The following is a 22,825-nucleotide window of genomic DNA, read 5'->3' as shown; positions in this document are numbered from 1 at the left end:
CATAAAATCAATGTAAACTTTTAATGAAAACAATCAAGAACTACGCTTGAGAGCTATCACCAATGCAATGTTGATTCAATCATTCATGAGCATTTGCACAATACCGTGAAAAATGCCCATTACAAAGAAAGAATCAACATTTCACCATTTTAGGTATGTAGAAAGAGAGAATGCAAAATGTAGTTTCTTTATTTCTTAGCACCAAGAACATAAGAAATGATTGATTACAAGAACAAAAATTGTACGTACTTTCTAAAAATTTTCTCGTTATCAAAACATAAGTGTTCCCTATCTTCCAAGTCCAAAAAAAGTCCTTTATTACATTGTGGTTCATAAATTTATAGCTATTCTAGAATAACTAACCTTTCGGGTTTGTAACTACTCAAAAAGTCAGAGTTTGGGTTACTCTGAAGATAGTTCATAACCAACTCTAACTTTCAATGCTTAACTATAGTTAGAAAAAGTTAAGACATTGACCAAAACCAAAATTAATTCTAAAGTTGACCTTTTTACAAAATACATTAATAAAAACCTGAGACAACTTTAGACATATGCACTTCTAATTTTTTAACTATGATCACTAATATTTCCTGAGCTTGCTCTTCGATCTATAGGTGTTGTGAGTAGCCAAGTCAAGTTTGCCTTGTATGCTCTAAATGATTTGATGACCTAAGCCAAAGGTTTATTTTTAATGATGATTAAACTCTGCATTTTCAACTTGTATAGATCATGTCTCTTTCTGACTTCATCCAACTCTACGACGTAACTTGGTAAGTTTTGAATACAGGAGTCTAAAGCCATTAAGAGACTACTCAATCTCATCATAATGTTAGCATCTGAACTTTGTTTACTGCCAAGTTTGGTGCTGATGTTTGCCTCTATGCATTCCAAAATGGAAGATATGTCTAGATCTTGAGTGTGTTCGCTTATAGGAATACCTTCCACGATCATCGGTATATTCCCCAAGGCCTTTTTTAGTAACTTGTAGGAGTTCAAGAATTGCTCTCCTTCACCCAATTGTTGATTCATGCTATCATTCTTCCATCTGATGTTTTCCAACCATATGTCAATTTTCTCTTCTTCTCCAATGGTGATTAACTTTAGTGATTTGACTATATCGTTGTCCATTCCTTTAATCTCTACTAAATTAGCATCAATTTCTCTCTAGAATGTTTCTTGTTCCTTGAGAGTTGTTAACTCTTTTTGAATGTTTTTTTGTATATGATCTGCTTTGGCATATGTAACCTCAACTCAAGTGTCAGGTTTGAGCCCTTTCTTCATGCATCCGATTGATGGTTGGTGATTCCTTTCTGGATCCTAGCTCATCTAAAAAAATTACAGGAGATCCCAAGAAGATGTTTGATGAAGAAACCAGTCAAGACATAGAAAAATGCCAAACTTATGGAGAAATTGATTTGCCACACTCCATTGGGCTAAATCACATATTTTCTAAGTGACAAATTTGTTTACCAACACACTATCAACCTTGAATGAAATGGAATCCAACCAATAACTAATAGATTCATACACATTTATCTTTCATTTCCCAATGAAACCATCTAACATATTTTGAAACCAACAAGAGAGGAAACATAACCATATATGAAGAAAGTAAATGGAATCACCTTCACTATAATTACCAAAATGAAATGGAATCCATATGATTATCACAAAATCACATATGATTGTCTTTCAACTCTTAATGCAAAACTAATCTATGCATGGGCAACAAAACATGAAAAGGAAATAGGGTAAATGGAATTACAGACCAATTCACCATCAAGTTTGCCGACCTTTGTATTGTAAAGTGAGATTAGATTTATAGTTTTCTATCATCCTTTAGTTCAACAAAGAAACAATCAAAAAATAGGAAAGAAAATAAAATATATCCACATGGCATCTTTCTTATCGATGATTCTGAATCCATGGTGCTTCTGAAAACACACGATGACAATTCAACTTCATGCAATCTCAGGAATCCTGTAGAAAATCGTTGTTTTCTTCATCTTTTGTTGTTTCACACCAAGCTTGTGTATTTCATATTCCAACGGTCATTGCATTTCTGAATTCTGACCATCGATCTTAAGCCAACAATCACGAACATAACATACTTCTTTATTTTTCCTTTGTAAACTCCTCCGTGGGTCCCTTTGTGTATACGTGTCGAACTATCATTATGTTGCTATAATTAACATTCGGGCAACTTTCCATAGTGACATAACGATGAGCATTGATCTCTTTTTAATCTGATGATGGAAATAAAAGATCTTAACCCTTTTTTTACTTTGAGATGCAGGTCCACTTTCCAACTATGCACACCGTGGTGAACAGGTGGCACAATTTCATTGCTTGGAGAATCCGACATTGACCTTTTTTTCTTTGTGGCACTTTGTGACAAGGTTCTGACTGTGTCTCATGGAATGTGATAGTCCCAACAGGACATGTGTTGCTTTGTTGCTATGTCGCCATGATTAAAACATCCCTATCTTTCCATAATGACAAAGCGACAGTTGTAGATCTGTCTTGAGATCAATGATATTCGTTTTATTTCTTAATTACTACGAATGACTAAAAGGAGGTCCCACGTGCTCCACGTGTCATGTTATCACTTTCTCGCATTAGCTAGACCTCGTGCATATTTGTAAAGAAAAATATGATAGACGTCAATCCATTCAAATTTGACGGTCACCATGAAATTGAAATGAAATAAATGAGACCTAGCTAACGGGTAAGCATTTGACTTTCAACTGGCCAATTGTGTACATTCTTTCGTGAATTTGAATTTTCACCAACCCACGTAGCTTGTGATGATCACATCTGAACCATCCATTCATTAAATTGAAGACACACATTTGCTTATTTGATATTAAAGGTTTATATTCATTTTAGCAGCACAAATTGCTTCCTCTGCACTCTGATCTTGATCATCTGCAATCTCTTCCATGAAAATTGTAACATAACATGAATCCTTGTCTTCACCATTATTAGGAACAAAGAAAAATGAATCACTAGAATATCTAGACCTTCTTCTCATCAGGAAACACATAATAAAACCTCCAAAACCTAATCACATAACCTCGAACCGATGCATTAATCATGATTTCCTGCATCAGGTTAGCTCAAAGGAATTGTTAGTCCTCATTTTCACTAGGCTTAGTATCAAAATTTTGTTGTCAAAGTTTTCTTAATTGTTGAGCAGTTGGGATTAATTGCAGCCTGTTTTCATCCTCTAGCAAAACCCTCATATTGATAATGTTTACCCATGTCAGGCTCCTAGGATTTCCTTGATTTTCTTTTTCATAAAATATGCTTGCCCTAGCAATCCCTTGTTTTTTTTTAATGCTCGCACTCTTCAATTTTTAAAATTTTCAAAGTACCTCTCAGGTTGGCACTTTATGATAACTTTTAGTTCAAGTGAGAGCTCATGGGATCTTAAGTGTGCGACTAGGCAACTGAGGTTAGTTGCAAGGTTGAGGCTCTCCATCAAACCGCAACATCAAACAATACGACCCAACGAAGCCATTTTTCCCCTTTGATCTCTGAGTTCTGGTAGATAGGCTATTAAAACTCTTCTCAAATTGAGACTGAGCGAAGCAGTTGGTGATGGCCTTGATCACACAGTTAGGCACTTAAATAACAAAGGTCTATAGCTTGACGTGATTGTGCAAAAATCCTTAAGAGCTTATGAACATTCATTCTGTCATAGGATCGCATGAGGTTTAGCTTGACCTTGGGTTTGCGTGGCGAAATGGTGAGATGCTATTAATTGCATGTTCACGGGTGGTAATAAATAATCAGGGGTTAGGGCCGTGATGATGCTATTACCTGCCATGTGGCATAATAGAGAAAAGGTATTTTTGTTAGAGTTGTCTTATCTTTTCAAGATCAACAGATGTCGTTATGTCATTGTGCAAAGTTGCCAGGTTTATATTTATAGCGACAAAGCAACAGTTTGACATGTGGCCATTGGGGCCTTTTTTCATAGGGATGTTGGTTTGCATGGTCGCATAACACGGTTGAGTCTTCAGTTCTTTGACGACAACTAGGCAAAAGGGTTAAGGATATGTTAAATCGCATAGTCGCAATGTTAGGTAGACAGTTAGAGAAGTAAATTGCGACTCGACAATCATTGTTATGAAAATGTATAAAATGCTTGTTTGTCTAGTTACACCGTCAGAAATGATAAAGAGTTGTTAAGTCAGCGACTTGGCAAAAACAATTAAGAAGGTTTAATCGCTTGGTTGCACAGTTGGTAAATATAAAAGGTAATCAAACTGTGACCATGCGATGCAATTAAAATCAAAGCGGAATTTAGTGATCGATCAGTCGCAGGGACAAAGGCCTAAAGTGCATAATAGTGTGCGAAACCACAACTCAATGACTAACCAAATGATTTCGTGAGGTCATAGGCACTAAGTGTCACTGTTAGTAAAATGGTGCGACTGCACAATTAAAGATGAGTAAAGGGTCAAAACCTATGACTGTTGGGTCGTACGATTAGTCGCCAACAATAAAGGACAGACCATGAAGCGATAGAAAGAAGGAAATGTCATGTTCCCTGGGTCGTGAGAATGAAATGTTAAGTAAAAAATGACTGTTACAAGGCCTCATTATGACATTAAAAGTTATGTCCTATCAAAAAGTGTACAAAAGAAATAAAAAGGCTGGCTGTATATGTTGTTGCTTTGTACTTTTGCAAATTTTGAGATTTCATACACATTTGACATTAAGAGACATAATGCCCCTCTGTTGCATTCTCTCCATTAATAGGTTGATATAATGGATTCTTGAGTTACATTTTTTTGCATAAGTTCAGAAATAAGAGTTTGAGCGCCAAGAATTTGCAAAGTTTTTCAATATCCTTAGAGCCAGTACTAATAGAGATTGTTCTAAAATTTTTAGTTCCAAAGATTATGGCATAGGAAGAAGGAAAGATGATAGCTGAAATTGATGTGGAAGAATCTTCACAGGTCATAGAGCAGGCAAAGCCAAAATTGGCAACTTTATATGCCGAAGAGTGGGTGTATTTTCTCCTAGGGTCTTCTCACGTTCAAACTTTGAATGCCCATGTCTTCAAAGATGTATACTCCTTCTCCAGGGACACAATTGTACTTGAGCCCAATGGGAATGAATTATTCTGGTATTTTTATTAGAGTAGGTATGCGAAATCACCAATCTGTAACCCTTGGATCAGAAACATAACAAAGTTGATAGTGCCTGAAGTGATCGTTGATGTTGATCTAGTGAAAGCTTTAATCAAATCTTACAATCTGAAAACCAATGCCTTCCACAGAAAGGATATGTGTATCCTGTGTAGATTGGATAGGGAGACCTTTGTCAAAGTTTTTGACCTAGGAGGACCTCTCACAAAGAAAATTGAGAAAGAAAAAATGAACGAGACCTTCAAGAATTCTAAGAGTTTCTATACTGGAACTATCACGAGGTGGCACATTCCCAAATCAAAGAAGGAAAAAGGGGAATTTCCTATGAAGGTAGGGGAACTAATGCCATTAGAGTTCTTCTACAAATATTTTAGATACAACACCCACATGATTGAAAAGGTGGTGAGAGTTGATGGTACTATGAATGCCCTAGGCTATATGTGTGTGTGTGTGTGTGTGTGTGTGTATATATATATATATATATATATATATATATATATATATATATATATATATATATATATATATATATATATATATATATATATATATGTATATGTATATATATATATGTATATGTATATATATATATGTATATGTATATATATATATGTATATATGTATGTATATATATATGTATATATGTATATATATATCATGGCATTGGATATCCAAGATCCCAACCATAATGTCTATTATGACTTTGTGGAATACATCATTGATAGAATGCATGAAGAAACTAAGGCGGCTCAAAAGGGAGAAATGAGAAACTTCAGGGTTTTCCATTATTTATTGTTGATGCACATTATCCTTTTCAAGAATATAGGGCATATCAGTGCAGACTTTACCGAGGCCACTGAGGAGAATGGAGAAACCCTACCCATGCAGTTGTGAACTTGCTTCTAGCAAAGGTTCTATCCCTATGCTAGTACTATTGCTTTCTATAATGATTTTTTCTTTCCAATCATGAATATGTTAATGGATATAAATGAGAGAATACCTAGGGGAGTAAGGATGTTAATTAGACCATCTGCTTGCCCAAATGGGGATAAAGTACTTAGCCATTATTGGTCTAGTTTGTTTCTATTTGAGAATTTTTCAATTATAAGAGTATTTGGATGTCCTCAGCCTCCCCATATATTACCTAGATATGCCCTAGAGAGATTAGACTAGTTAGAAATTTTCTAGCAGTTATTAATGATGAATAAAGAGTATTTAGTAAAGAGTATTTAAGCCCTGCTGTCAAGAAAGGCTCTTTTGTAGCTAGAAATACAAAGATAGGCCATTTTTTGATAGGGAAGGATGCCATAGAAGAAATAGATCAGTGTTTGGCTGAATTTAAACTTCCCTCTGCCCCAGCTAGAACCTATGATCCAAATGATTTAGTGAGGAATGCTCTTAAACAAATGAGGAAGTACACTCTTCCTAGTAGCAAGCTAATTTGGGAAGAAGATTGCATCATGAACTACCTACAAATAGAGGTATGTAGGGAGAGGACTTAGAATTGGAGTAAGTTAATGAAGATAGAAGAAGCTATGAGGGCAATAGACCCATCATTCAACGGTTTTCGACATGATACACCATATCTTGATAGGTACAATAAGTGCTTGGATAATTTTGATGAATTGATGATACAAGTGCTTGCAGAGTTTAGAGATAGAGCAGAACCCCAATCTTCTTAGTAGGAGGATGTTATAACTATATAGGTTGAGGATGATCAACCACAGAGCTCTTCATGGGGTAAAGGGAAAAAAACAGATGATTCAGATCCCTGACAAGGTCAAAGGAAAGGCATTGCAAATTATGCCCCAGGGATCTAAATTCTTTGATACCATCAAACACAATCTTTTGATCAAACAAGCAAGATAGCATGAAAAGATCCCCAACATGACTGAATTATAGATTCAAATGTTGGATGAAAGAATAATTCAAGCAGAGGAGTTCACAAAGGATGACCAATTTGTAAATTTTGATGAATTCAAGTAATTTCTTTATAAGGTGAAACATAATGAACTTGCCCTGTAGTTGCAACATGGAGATTCACCTGAGAAAATTGCAGAATTAGTGCAAAAGTTGCAAGAGTATGATCCAAACAGTGAGAGTCTCACAGTTGAGGAAGCAAGAGCATTAGTAATGAGAAGTGGAATGCCGCTTTTTCTTGGTTGGGAACTTAGTTCCTCTTTCATGTTGGACCAGATAAGAAAACAAGAAAGATCAGTCTCTTTTGAAGAGACTAATATCACTGGTGTGTAAGGGTCTGGGTTTAACATTGACATTAAGACAATGGCAATAAGGAGCATGGCTCCAGATGACAATAAGCCAACTCTCATGGAGATAAATGAGTCCTCCTAGGGAAATGCAATTTTTTGAAATGTCTATACTGTATCCAGTGATGAAATCCACAATCTGGTGAATACAACATCATTAATGGGGAAGAGCAAGATGGATACATTGCAAGAGCAGTTGTACACAACTTTAAGCATATCCATTGATGCTAGATAGAAATATGAGGAGTTGAAGAGGACTTATGTCCTAGAAAAGAAGATAGCTGACATGGAAGATGAAATAAGGAACCTAAGGGTTGTGACTAGACCTGTTACTGAGGTAAAGGACCATGAAGCTCAAACTAAAGTTGACATAGTAGTTGTGGGAGAAGCCCAACATATGCATACTGATGAGTGGGATGGTGCTAAGGAAGTGGAAATTAAGACAATTCAAAATTTCCTTACACACAAAATTGGTGCCCTACTGGTTGTTTCACAAATTGTGCACAACAACTACATTAGCTTGCAAGGAGCTAAATACAAATGCTCAGAGGCAATAGACCTTCTATCCCCTCTATTCTCAACATGGGGGCCTTATGCCCAATTTTTTGATAATTTGGTTCCCTTGCTACCCCAGAAAAAGGAATTACCCAAGGTGGTAATCATTAATACTAGAAAAATGATAAATAGGGTAAGGGAGCTACATGGATTTTTGACAGGAAAAATGCAATTGATACAAAGGAAAATGAAAACAATTGCTATGGGAATTCCAAATTTTATTCCAGGTCTTATAGATAGTGATGGAGTTTTCAAGGAATGGTAGGAATGGTCTTCTTTTTTGAAAGATATTTTGAGACATTTGAGGTTTGTAGCCTATTGCAACAATGAGGCAGATATAAATGTTGTCTATGATTTGATTGATTTTCTTTTTAGAATAGAATTAAATATGGGTAAAGTCCCAGGAGAAGTAAATGCTATTAATGATTCTAAATGGATTAAATGCAGTTAGGGATGTTGTTTGGCCCAAGATAGACATAGATGTGGCCATATGGGAAGTAATAGAAGACATTAAGGCTCTAACATCCTAGGAAGATTAGACAGAGACAACAATAGTGCTGCTATGAGAAGATAGAAGGAGATGGAAGAGTACAAAAGAGTTAAAGTAAAGCCTTTTGACATAAATGTTATCTACTTTTTGAACCCGCTTTCCAATTTACTTTCCAACTGTAAAATAATGTATTAATGTAATCTTTTAGAGGTTTTTGCCTTTTGTTTTTTATCATATAGTTTTTGATACCTGCCCTCCCATCTGAAGCTTGTTGCAATCCTCTATATAAGGATTCCCAAGATGTGGAGTGGTGGTCAGAAGTTTGTAGAATTTTTTCCTGTTTTATATCTTTTTTACAATTCGTCCAAGTTTTTATAATTATATGAACGTAATCAATTTTGTATACTTGAGAATACAGTGAATACTAAGTATTAGTTGTCAAGTTCTGAGTTGTATTTCGAGTTTTATTAGTATTGTATTCATTTTCAAAGCAAATTAATACAAAAAGAAAATCCTGCATATCTATGTCTTCGAGTTTTGTCTCCTTCCTTATATATTTGTGATCTTGAGATTGAAGTGAACAATGTATATCTCTTACTGATTGCTGTTAATTCAAAGAATTAAATAATTTCTTTCTCTAAGCGATAAGGTTTAGGGTTTATGAGATGGATATGGTAAGAATGAAATTCAAGGCTCATTGTTGAAAAATTTAATTACAAGTTAATAGAATAGGCCAGGGTTGCTGATTTTGACTCTATACAACAATGGATAAGACACTAGTCATTTAATTTTAGTTGCAAGTTGATGATTCATATAGTCGCGGACCACACATAACGATCAAACAATCAATTTACCATTTTATGTAATGAAGAACTAAAATTGATGGTTTTGTTACTTGTTTGCAATATCTTCTTCTTAATTATAGTTAGCTACTATGATAATGAAGTTATTGGCGAAGTATAGAGGAACATTGACCACCTTCTTCTATAAGGAATAGTTTTGAAAAGAAGAATATGATTGAATGAGTGAGCTTTGAACAAGAATAACTATAACCAATCATTTTCATTCCTAAGGTGTACCCACCTTGGCCCTGCAGAGCCTAAAGTGAAGAGAGTCCTAGTGATTCTATTGAAGTTGGCCTAGAGCTAAGATTTAACCCTCTTGAGTATAGGATTTAGCTGATCCTAAGGCTTGTCCATGTCTTATGCTTCCTAGGATTAGGTTCAAAGAAACCTAGTATGCTCATTACCCAAAAGAACTCCAACAGGGATGATGAGAAGAAAGGCCATCCTATGGGAAATCTAGACTCAAGCTCAAGACATTGACACTTCACTTGACTCAAAACCCTAGAGCAAAAAGATATGAACTGAAACTTGGGCAACAATTGGCTATGTTTGGGGATTTAAGCATGATACTTCTTGAAAAACTCTTGCAATCTCTGGTTCTGCACAAAAGGTGACAACTTGGAAACAAAAAGAGCATAGTAAACTAGGAAAACAAAAACAAACTACCTAGGGAAGCAAGTAACTAAGCTAAAGGAAATTGCATGAAAATAAACCTACCTATCTAGCTACTATGCAGGGATTACCTGCTTTCAATTTTGCATTTGATACAATTTCAAATCCTTCCCATTACAAGAATATGACAAGTTTTCTCCAGTGGGATATGCTAATTTGAAAGAATTATCCTGATTCACTTGTATGATTTGAAATGGCCCTTTCCACAAAGATTGAAATTTGGAATGCATACCTCTTGGCTCATGTCTCTTATCCCATATTAACACAAAATTGCCTTCCATGAATTTTCTAGGCCTTGCTTTTCTATCAAACAACTTCGTTACCTTTCCTTGGTGTTCAGTGATTTTACCAACCATCTCTTCCCTCTCTTCTTGCAATTTGGTAAGATACAAGATCCTCTTTTCCAATCCATCTTTGAAAACATCCTCTTCAATCATAGTCTTTGGTTTACATGCAACAAGCTTGAAAGGCAATGGCAAATTAGCTTTCACTCCATAGACCAATTCAAAAGGTGAAATACCAATAGCCCTTTTAGGTGTGGTTCTATCAATCCATAAAGCATCATGAATCTTCTTATGCCAACTTTTCTGATTATCCGAGACCAATTTCTTCAAAATATTAATCAGATTCTTATTACTAGACTCGGCCTGCCCATTTCCTTGAGGGAAATAAGAGGAATGCGCAACTTGAATACCATGATCATAACAAAATTCAATAATTTCCAAAGAAGAAAAATAAGATGCATTATCCATTATCAACTTCACAGGAACTCCAAACCTGACCAAAATATTTTCTTTGAGAGACTAACATACCACTTCCAATGAAGTCTTCTTCATTGGCTTTGCTTCAACCCATTTACTAAAATAGTCTGTGGCAGTCAGTATGTAAGAGTGTCCTTGACTAGAAGGAGGATTGGTTGGGTCTAAAAAATCTAAACCCCATTGATGAAAAGGAGATTCAATTATCACTGGCCTAAGAGGTAGGGTAGCAAGCTGAGGTTTACCACTAAGCATCTTGCATTTCTCACAATTAGCAACCCACTTATATGCATCTTTTAACTTGTCAGGCCAATAATAACATTGCCTCAAAATTTTAAATGCAGTGATAATGGAAGAAAAATGTCCTCCACATGCCTCATTATGAAAAGATGTCAACAACTTTACCTGCTACTCCCTATCGACACATCTTAAAAATGTTCCATCAATTGCTCTTTTGTACAAGACATCATCATGAATCACATACTTCAAAGCTTTTGTTTTTAGATCTCTTCTTTGCTTAGTATTCAATCCATCAGGGCATTCACCATATCTTAGAAAATAAGCAATGTTTGAGAACCAAGGATCCTCAAGACTTACCGTAAGAACTTTTGGAGTATCTTCTTCTTTGCATTGTTGATCCTCTGCCAAGGCTTTACAGAGTGCATTACCTCTTACAAGTTTGGTTGGCTTAATTTCTATATCATATTCTTGGACTTTTTCTATCCAAACTCCTCTATTATTACAACCAACCTCTTGTTGTGTTAGAATACTTTTTACTGTAGGGTCTGGCACATATATTACTGAATGAGAGTGTAGCACATAGAACCTAAAATTTTTAAGGGCTCTCACCACTACATATGCATGCTTTTCCATCTGTGAGTACCTTAGTTCTTGATTCTTCAATGGTATACTCATGAAAGCAATTGGAGCTTGTATTCTTTCTTTCTTTTCTTGCATCAATATAGCTGACATAGTATGTTTTGAGGCATTATAGTAAGTGATGAATTCTTTAGTGTAGTTAGGATGGACAAGCACATGAGCTTTGGCAATAGCACCCTTGATGTCTTCAAAAGCCTTTTTCCTAGTATCACTCCATTTGAAAGTTTTATTGCCTTTCATCATATCAACTATACATTAAACTATTTCAGAGAAGTCAAGCACAAATCTCCTCAAGAAATTTACCTAGTTGAAGAAGGACTTCACTCTAGTTTTACTCAACGATAGACTTAATTGCTGGATAGCTTTAACTCTGTCTAGATCAATCATCACTTGTTGGGATACAATATGACCAAGCATCTTGCCTTCTGTCACACAAAAAACTAACTTCTTTGGATTCAGTGAGACACCATGATCTCTACATCTTTGTAACTCTTTTTCTAAATCTTTGATACAATCTTTTCTCTTCTTAGAAAAGATCGTCAAATCATCAAGGTATATTAAAATTATTCTATCTTTCAAATCACCAAAGGCCAAATTCATACCACGCTGAAAGGTTGCACTTGCATTAATTAGACCAAAAGGCTTTCTATTGTAGGCAAAAGTATCCCATGGTGTGATAAATGCAATTTTGAACTGATTTGCTTCATCTACTTGAATCTGATTATATCCATATTAGGGAGATCAAAATTATCTTTGAGTGAGGCTTGATTTAGATTTCTAAAATCTACACAAATCCTTATCTCTCCATTCTTCTTCCTCACTGGCACAATATTAGCAACCCAGGTAGAATGATGAATAAGATATATAATCCTAGCCTGCAACATTTTGTCAATATCCTTGAAGATTGCTCCTTCAACTATAGGGTTATAGTTTCTTTGTTTCTGCCTGAATGGTGTTGCTTCTGATTTAAGAGGGATTCATGTTTCAACTTTCCATCCATAAAATTTTTAAGTCTTCATAACTCCAAGAAAATACATATTGAAATTCAATAAGTAATTTCCTAATCTCTACCCTCTCCTCTGGTATGCAACACTATCCTATATTTATCATCTTTGGGCTAATTTTTGTCCCTATATTGATTCCATCATATTCACCAAAGGTTTTTCCTTTCTTATCTCTTTCCCTCTCTATGTATGCATCTGCCTATGAAAAAGTTTTTCTAAAGAGATTAGATGGGGTGGAATCTTATTACCTTTCAATTGAATCATATCAGGCTCTATTTCTTTTTATCACCTATCACTGAATCATCACCATTTGCATTAGCGCTTCCTTCAAAATACAAGCATTCAAAAGGATCTTCCCCTTTAATGAATTTTAGTATGTATTTATCATCTTCAAACACCTGCGATGAATCTTCATTATTAGGGACATTGGGCCTGAATAGAACTTCTACTTTATAAACATGATCTTTGAAATCAAGATGTGGTAGGAGTAATGATGCAAAGATTGCCAAAGAATCAACCCTTGAATTGAATTCCCTTGATACTAATATAATTGAAAAAGCATCTAAACCCTCAATTTCATCCCACACCTTATTACGATAGTTCCTCAATCTTGAGTTCTTTACTGCATATTGGTTTTTGACTTGTCTCACCACCAACTCTGCATCTCCTTGAGCTTTAAGTACCTTGACTCCCTTTTATTTTGCTGCAATTATTCCAAGAAGAAGAGCTTCATATTCTGCAGTTTTGTTAGTATTTTTAAAATCTAACTTATAAACCAAGCAAGTCATTCCCCCACTAGGTGATATCAACACTATCCCTGCACCTGAACCAACATTAGCACAACTGTCATCAAATTCTAGAGTCCACATCTAATCACCTTTACTTTGTTCTGATTCTTTTGAAATATCAGGGGTGTCAGAAAGCAACATATAATTACCAAACTGCATTTCATGATACAAGATTTGAGACCTAGGATCATTTGATTTCAGGACAATGAATTTTGCCTTTTCTTCTGGTTCTAGCTTCACCTTTTTATCTCCAACTTGAATAGTGGCATAAGACTAATCTAGTTTTATCTATCTCCCCATGTCTTTGAAAAAACTTCTGCTTAGGAGCATGACATAACTGGTAGGGATATTTGCCACTAGAATAGTGAGTTTTAACCTTTTGGAAGGATAGGCAACAAGGGCAACTTGAGCATCTTTTATCTTTCTAAGCAAGGGCACTTGTTTTGCATCCATTGAATAACATCTACCAAAAGTTTTAGTTAGTGGAAGTCCTAAAGATTTTCTATAGAGGCAGGCATTACATTATCAGAGGCTCCTGAATCTATGATGTAGCTACTCAATCTGTTTCCATTAATAAAAAAGGAAATGTAAAAGGGATCTAGTTTCTCATTTGGACATGTGGCTAAGACAAGAGGTTCTTCTTCTTTAAACAACTTAGGGAGTGAAAAATATTCATTAGTCATAGAAGTTCCACTAGTCCTAGCTTTATTATGATGATCAATATTAACATTAATATTAACATGACTTCCATCCTTATTATTACAATGCTCAATTAATCTTTTCAATTGATCAAGATTAGACTTCAAGTAATCCAATGGAGATATATGGAGTCTTACCTCTTCACAGTATTGTATGATATCAAAGGAATTAGCTCGCTTACCTTTGTGCTCCTTTTGTGCAGTTGAAGTTGCTATGCCACCATCTTTTCAGCTTTGTTTGATGGTGCATTATTCTTGACAAGAACTGAACTGCTAATCTGATTTCTATTCTTCCAACCTCTGGTCATCACTGTTAACTGAGGTCCTTTTAGAGTAGCAAAACAATCACCTCCTACTTCTAAATCTAATTCATACTCAAATAAAATGTTTTTAGAGTCACCACAAGGAGCATGACCATCCTCACTTTCTAGATATTCAATTGTTTGTTCTTTGTTATCCACCATCTGCTTGTATCTAATCATCTGATCATATCAACACATGTATCTCCATCATGATCTGCCCTTAGATGAAAAGCACACACATTTTATCTTTTTGGGGCACCTTCAATTGCTAATCTCTATTGAATAGGTGGTATTTGCAATGCTTTACCTCCATTTGGGTTTCTATAACCTTCTTGGTGAGGTTGATGAAAGAATGAGCAAGCCTATTGATTTGTTTCTTCAATGAAATGAGCTCATTATAATTTTTTGGAGGCATAGCCTCTGTATTATTAGAAGTATTAGTTGTATTACCCATGGTTCTAGATTAGAATTCTCTTTTCTACTTATCAGGGGCTATCATGTCATCCTCCATCTCCACAGCTAGTGTTTGGGCAACTTGCAAGTTCGCTACATTTGCTCTTCTAATTTGATATCCCAAATCAAGGGGCATAGAGCTAATGTAGAAAGTCTTCTTATTATCATTTGTGGGTGCACTTGTAGCAGGTATTCTTTTGATGAGTTTATTGAACTTAGCATTAAAATCTCTCATTGAAACTGATGGTTCTTTCTTTATCTGTGCCAATTGCTACAACAATACTTGTGCATCTTCTATACTTTTGTAACATTCTTCAAACCTTTGTATCATGGTATCCCAATTTGTGATGCATCTTGCAGGGAGGTCTTGAAACCAATCAACAACATTGTCTACAAGTGTATCGACAAACATTTTGACAGCCACATCCTCATGTTGAGGATTTACTACACCACATGCCTTATGGAAAGCACTTAGGTGTTGTTTCGCAGAAGTGGTACCATCACCATTAAATTTTGGAAAGTTCTTCCTTGATGCTCTTAGTAGATCATTATTAGCCACAAGGGCAAGAGGACCAATAGAATTTCCCCATGGTTCTATAGCTGCTGGTATAATATTTTGGTTTATTTAAAAGGTAACAAAAACTAGAAGTGTTGAACCAATCAACAAAAAAGCATCAAAAGTAGGAGGAATAGAGGTCTTAACAATAGGAGGAGAAGAAGATTGGCTCCTCTATGTTCTATTAGGAGGAACAACTACAAACAAGTGAGTATCTTGGAGTTGTTTAGTCACAAATTCCCTTGCACATGCTCTTCCTCTTCCGCAAAGGTCTTCTAGAATAGGAAAATTGGCCTTCTTAAGCACTCTGTATATTGGGTCAATCTTTCCTTTCTCCTTGGCAATCCTGGCATATTTGGAATCCAGAGTGTATCAAATATTCAAAAAATGGTCTCTTGAATTTACATTACTAGTCTTAAACTTTGAGTTTACTTCTTTTCTTCAGCAGGTTGAGGTTGTAAAATTGGTATCAAGTTCTTATGGAAAACACCTCACTACCATAAGTTCTTTCTTGCAACTCAAATATATGGAATTAAAGTATAAATTAATATGAAGGGAAATTATTCAGAGCTTTTATTTGAATTCTTCCCAGTAGAGTCACCAAAAATTGTTGGTTAACAGTTTGTCCTCCTATTAGATTTTATAACCTGACTCTTTGATACAAAATGTTAGGAGAGACAAAAGGATGTTTACCAACAAATGGGTCAGTGTATGTATTCTATCACTGCCGACTAAATTATTAGGCACAACTCTATGATTTGCAATGATATGCAATGAATATGTTTTTACGAGATTAGAAGTTTTGACATTATAAGCTCTTTACCTAAGAGCAGTAAAGGATAGGCAAATTGTTTGTAGGCACAAACAAGTTAGGCAAGATGGATTCGAATAACCCATCACAATCAATGGAATGAATGTAGTAGATTATCTTGATATTTCTAACCCTTACTTCTATTTTAAATGTAGATTAACCATCTAAATGCAGAGGAGGAATGAAGAGATTTGCACATGAGGGCAATTGGAATTGCTTTCACTATCAGCCTTGAATGAAATTGAATCCAACCAATAACTAATAGATTCATATACATTTATCTTTCATTTCCCAATGAAACCATCTAACATATTATGAAACCAACAAGAGAGGAAACAAAACCATATATGAAGAAAATTAAATTGAATCACCTTCACTGTAATTACCAAAATGAAATGGAATACATATGATTATCACAAAATCACATATGATTGTCTTTCAACTCTTAGTGCAAAACTAATATATGAAATCATATATGATTCTCTTTCAACTCTTAATGTAAAACTAATCTATGCATGGGAAACAAAACATAACAGGAAAATAGGGTAAATGGAATTACAAACCAATTCACCATCAAGTTTGTCGACTTTTGTATTGTCAAATGAGATTACATTTATAGTTTTCTATCATGCTTCAATTCAACAGAGCAACAGTCACAAAATAGTAAATAAAATAAAATATGAAATTATCCACATGGCATCTTTCCTATTGATGATTCTTAATCCATGGTGCTTCTGAAAACACGGATGACTATTCAACGCCATGCAATCTCAAGAATCCTGTAGAAAATCGTTGTCTTTTTTATAATATGTTGTTTCATGCCAAGCCTGCGTATTTCATATTCCAATGGTCACTGCATTTTTGAATTATGACCATCAATCTTAAGCCAACGATCATGATTAAAATATAATAGACTTCTTTATTTTTCCTTTGTAATCTCTCCATGGGTCCCTCCGTGTATACGTGTCAAATTGTCATTATGTCGCTATAATTAATATTTAGGCGAATTTCCATAGCTACATAACGATGAGCATTGATCTCTTTTTAATCTGATGGTGGCAATAAAAGATCTTAACCCTTTGTTTACTTTGTGATGCGGGTCGACTTTCCAGCTATGCACATCATGACAAACAGGTGGCACAATTTCATTGCTTAGAGAATCCAACATTGACCTTCTTTTCTTGGTGGCACTTCATGACTAGGTTCTGAATATGTCTCGTGGAATGCGATGGGCCTAGCAGGACACATGTTTCTTTGTCACTATGTCGCCATGATTAAAACATCCCCATCGTTTCATAACAATAAAGCGATGACCGTAAATCTATCTTGAGATCAACAATCTTCATTTTATTTCTTAATTATTGCACATGACTGAAAGAAGGTCACACCTGTTCCATGTGTCATGTTCTCGCTTTCTCACATTAGCTAAACCTCATGCATCTTTGGAAATCGAAAATACAATAGATGTCGATCTTTTCAAATCTGACAGTCGCCATGAAATTGAAATGAAACAAATGAGACCGATAGGTAAGCATTTGACTTTCAACTGGCCAATGGCGTGCATTCTTTCATCAATTTGACTTTTCACCAACCCACATAGCTTGTTATGATAACATATGAACCATCCATTCATTGAATCAATGATGCACATTTGCTTATTTGATATTAAAGGTTTCTAATCATTTTTAGTAGCACAAATTGCTTTCTCTGCACTCTGATCTTGATCATCTGCAATGTCTTCCATGAAAAATGCAACATAGCATGAATCCTTGTCTTCACCATGATTATGAACAAAGAAAAACAAATCAGTAGAATATCCAGACCTTCTTCTCATTAGGGAAACGCATAACAAACCCTCCAAAGCCTAATTATCTAACCTTGGACTATGGCATTGCTCATATTATTTCCCGCATCAGGTTAGTTCAAAGGAATGATGAGAAGAAAGGCCATCCTATGGGCAATCTAGACTCATACTCAAGACATTAACACTTCACTTAACGCAAAACCTTAGAGCAAAAAGATATGAACTGGAACATGGGCAACAAAACTAAAACCATAACAAGATACTCATATACAATAACACCAGATATGTTAACTAGGGAAACTCTTGATCAGAGGGAAAACCTCGATGGGGATGGTACCCATAAGATGATATACTAATATAAATATAAATATTCCTTGTTAGAGGATAGACCCTATTAGGAGACTTTGAATCCCTGTTAGTAGATTCCAACCCTATCAGGAGTTGTGCAAACCCTATTAGGAGTTGTAGAAGACAAGTTGGACCCATTGCCCAAATAGCTTCAACGACAAGATCAATGAACCCACTATCCAAATGATCTTTGTATTATTCCTTGCAGAATAACATGACTAAATTTGTACTTCCTTCCTCTCTCTCTCTGTCCTGTTAACTAGACTTTTGCTCCTTCAGATCTTGTAACTAGATCTCGAACTACGCATCCAATAATCCCTTGGATTGCTTACACGCATTCAATAAGCACTCTGCTCCTTTTCGTAATTCACACTTTAACAATGATCACGATACTTTAACACACTACAATTAAGGAAAACATCTTTCCTTTACACCTTATCTTTATAATAATTCCTTGAGTCGGCCTTGAGGCTTTTCCAATTAATTAAAATAAGAGAATTAATTAATTACAACCACAATAGCGCTGTCGGCTCACTGTCTATACAAAACTTCGCGTACGATACTGAGACTTGTGCACTCACTAACGTCATCACCTGACTATCCTTTATCACTGCCTGACTGCACATTGCTTCATTATATCTCAGATGTAAGATAGAAAACAACCATCAAGAATTGCTTTCCCACTACTTTATCTTTGAAACACTCTCTGTAAATTAGGTGCAACTTCCGTATGCCATTGACTTAGACTATGCGCACTTAACCACGTCATCAGGATACTATGTTGTACATGTCCATAACTATGCATGACCAGACAATCAAACCATTGTCCGTACCTTCAAGATCTCTATCTGCTACTTTGGTAGTCTTTATAGAAACAATGCTATGTTGACATCAATGACAAACACGATCATGAATGCAACATATCAATACTCTTCAATGCTCATGATACTCCCCTAATGTAGTATCATCAACATTCATGCTAACACTAACATGGTCATCCGTAAAATAATGACATTATATCTTTTGGTATTGTCAAATACAATGTTGACCTAGCACAAAGTCACTATCATCCTTTCATAGCAAAGGGAAATGAACTAGAATATGATTTATTGATTCTTCCTCATTTTCATGTAAAACAAACATTAAAGAACCTTGGAGTTCTAATTTCCCAAACCATTCAATAGTCAAAATCTTATCTTGAACATTATCCCAAGCAAAAAATGTTTGGTAAGCATAACTTGTTACAAAAGAAGTGAGTGATAATCTTAATTTTATGTAAAGCATTTTACCTGGTCAATGCATTATATCCATCCTAAGCATTATGATTGCATAACTTATAACCGTTCCAAATTACTTGGTCATCTTCTTCTTTTTTGAAGGCTAATAATCTATTCTCTAGAATTCTTTTCAGTTGCTTTCTATCCACATGTAGAAGACCGTGTTCTTCCCATGTCCTTCATTGCCATCTAAAAGGATTTTTATGGTTTAAAAGTAAATAACCCTTAATAAATTGATGATGCCTCATAGATATCCAAAATTCTACTTGAGTTCAATAAATTTTGAATGGTTGGATAAACTCCGCAAGAGTCCTTGCAAAAAAAAGCCCTTCTCCCATTAGCAATATTCTATGTTATTTGATCCATGATTATTGATCTACAAGAAATGATCAAATTCTAGATTTGAGGTCCCCTTGGAAATGAACTTTTTCTAAAGAATTTTGAAGAGTCTACTTGAGGAAAGCACTTGCCTTTAATTTTTCTTTACCCATTTTAGATATGGTTAGTTGGAAAGCTTCCAAAAAAATTGACCCCAACACTTTATTTTGCCACAATTGGTTTTTGACCTCCAATCCCACTAGCTTGCAAATTTTATTCCAAAAAATATCATATATTTATTTTTGACATCAGTTCCTTTCAAAAAGAAAGATCTCAAATTTTTATTAGCTTGCCATACACTTCTATAGATAGAGAAAGATAAGACATTAAATAAATTAGTATTGTTGATAATGTTGCTTTCAACGTTGTAACTCTTTCTGCCCAAGATAACGTTTTTGATCTCCTTGAATCAAATTTCCTATCCATCCTATCTTCTCTACCATCCCATATTGTAGTATATGTCAAAGATTTGTTAAATGGAATGCCCAGATAAAAACATGATGATTTTCTTTCATGAAAATCCAAAGTGTAAGATTTTTCATCTTGTTTTAGTTTTTATAGAAAAGAAGAAAACATTTGATTTTTTCCTTATCTATGTTTTGTCATAAAGTTTGGGAATAGGTATTCGAAAAATTCTTGATAACTCTTGCTTCCCCTTTGTCCCCTTTACCAAAGAGCATATTATCATCCAAAAATTGTTGATGAAAAATTGGTGCAACTGAAGTGGTTATTTTGATCCATATAATACTCCCTGCCTCTTGAGCTTGGTTTAGAGTCCTACCTAAAGCTTTTGCCATAATGATAAATAAGCAGGGAGAGAGAGAATCCCCCTGTATAATACCTCTTGAACATTTGAAAAAAACCTTGTGGTGAGTCATTGATTAGTAATGAAAACATCAAACTAGATATACAATAAAAAATTAGATTAATCCATGCTTGCTAAAATTGAATGCTTCCATACACTTGCATAGAAACCTCAAATAAACTTTATCATAAGCTTTTATAATATCCAAATTGATAATCATATTGAGCTCCTTTGACCTTTGAACAAAATGAATTGCTTCTTATGTTATAACATCTCCATCAAAAAATGATCAACTTTGTACAAAGCCCGTTTGTTCTTCAAAATACACTTGAGCCTATCTGCTAAGACTTTGGCTAGGATTTTGTAAATTGTATTACATAAGGAAATGGATCTAAAGTCTTCTAGACTTGAGGCTTTCTACTTCTTTGGAACTAATGCTATGAATGTGTTATTGATTTCTTACAAAAAATCTCTCCATTCCCCACTACCTCTAAGGCTTCTATTAGATTTGATTGCACAATATGTCAATACCTTTGGATAAAGGTAGTAGGAACACCTTTGATCTAGGGGTTTCATCTAGGTGAAGTTGAAAAAGTGTTTTAAAACTAATTGTTCATCCTTTTTTGAATTTAAGTAGTTATTTTTTAGTTTAAGCTTGGAGATTTGGCCCATCCACACAGTTTAAAATATCTTCAAAATATTGAATCTTCACATTTCTTTCTAGTAAATCTTTTGTCGAGATATCATTTTCAATGTTCAATTTTCGAATTACGTTAATGCTTCCCTTTTATGTTGTACTAGTGTGTAAGAATTTTGAATTTCGATTACCATCTTCTATTCTCTTGATTTTTGTCTCCCAAAAGTTCCTCCTCATGCTAATACTGCATAACTTTTTAACAATTCTTTCTCCTTGATAAACCTATTTGAGTCCATACCATATTGAATCACTTCCTCGTTGAGTTCTTTTATACCGTCTCAATAATTGATTTTGAGGTAAAAATACTTTTAAGATGTTCCTTGTTCCAGTTTAATAGGTTCTTCTTGATCTTTAAGCTTGTTGACATAACATAACAACTTAGAACCTTCAATCTCCCTTTCCAACCACCATTCTTCTATGAGTCTGCATAAGCCTTTCATGTTGCATCTACCTATTCTCAAATTTATAGGGATAAAGTAGTGCTTTTATATCATCTAAAATCTCTAATAGTATAGGAAAACGATATGAACTTGAGATTGACATCATGAAAGCTTTTAGATTGAATGGGAAAAGCACTAGATCACCCTAAAAGATAAATTTATTTAATTTTTCCATTATTTGATTAAAACATTCACTTCTCTTGTTCCAAGTGAAGATTCCATTATCTGTGACTTTCTAAAAGATTGTTGAGTGAACCAAATTCTAAAATCCACCCATGTTTGCATCTCCTTAGCCTTCTTTTTCTTCGAAAAGTTGTATAATTGTGCTAAAATCCCCTCACAAAATGATTGTTTCTTCCTTGTGATTCTATAAATAGGAGGTAAAATCTTTCCATAATTTTGTCTGCTATCATAATAGGTCCATAAACATTTACAATTATGAATTTGATACCATTGTTTTAGCAATGCCAATTCAGACTTTTTGATATTAATTAAATAAAAAAACCTGCTGGAGTTCCAAATTGTTCCCAATTCTCCTCAATTTCCTTCAACTTCAAACTTGTAACAACTATACCTAAAAACAACATTGTTATTCACACAAAAAATGTCATGACTATAAAAACATAAATCAACATAACTCAAAAAAGTGTTTTCATCAATTTTTTAACAATTTTACAACATTGTTGAGATGGATTAGCAAACTAGTAAAAATTGCACAAGAATATGTTATGGTATGCAAAATTGGATTTTCCTTTGAACTTGTAGGATATGCTATTTTGAGTAGAGAATAAACATGTCCAAAAGAACACTTGGAGCTTTATAGCATAGGGTAAAAT

The 22,825-nt window shown here is 34.7% G+C and overlaps 1 protein-coding gene across 2 annotated transcripts in view; it reads right to left on the bottom strand.

Annotated features, from left to right (window-relative positions):
- Positions 1-22,825, bottom strand: part of LOC149575618 (protease Do-like 1, chloroplastic) — a 328,128-nt gene that overhangs the window by 163,439 nt on the left and 141,864 nt on the right. The gene's annotated exons all lie outside the window — the stretch shown is intronic.

The sequence above is a fragment of the Cupressus sempervirens genome, chromosome 2 (assembly GCF_028749045.1).
Source record: "Cupressus sempervirens isolate cs-2001-9-10 chromosome 2, ASM2874904v1, whole genome shotgun sequence".
NCBI lineage: Eukaryota > Viridiplantae > Streptophyta > Pinopsida > Cupressales > Cupressaceae > Cupressus > Cupressus sempervirens.
Note: the sequence above shows the minus strand (reverse complement) of the source record. Positions and strands in the feature narration are given on the sequence as shown.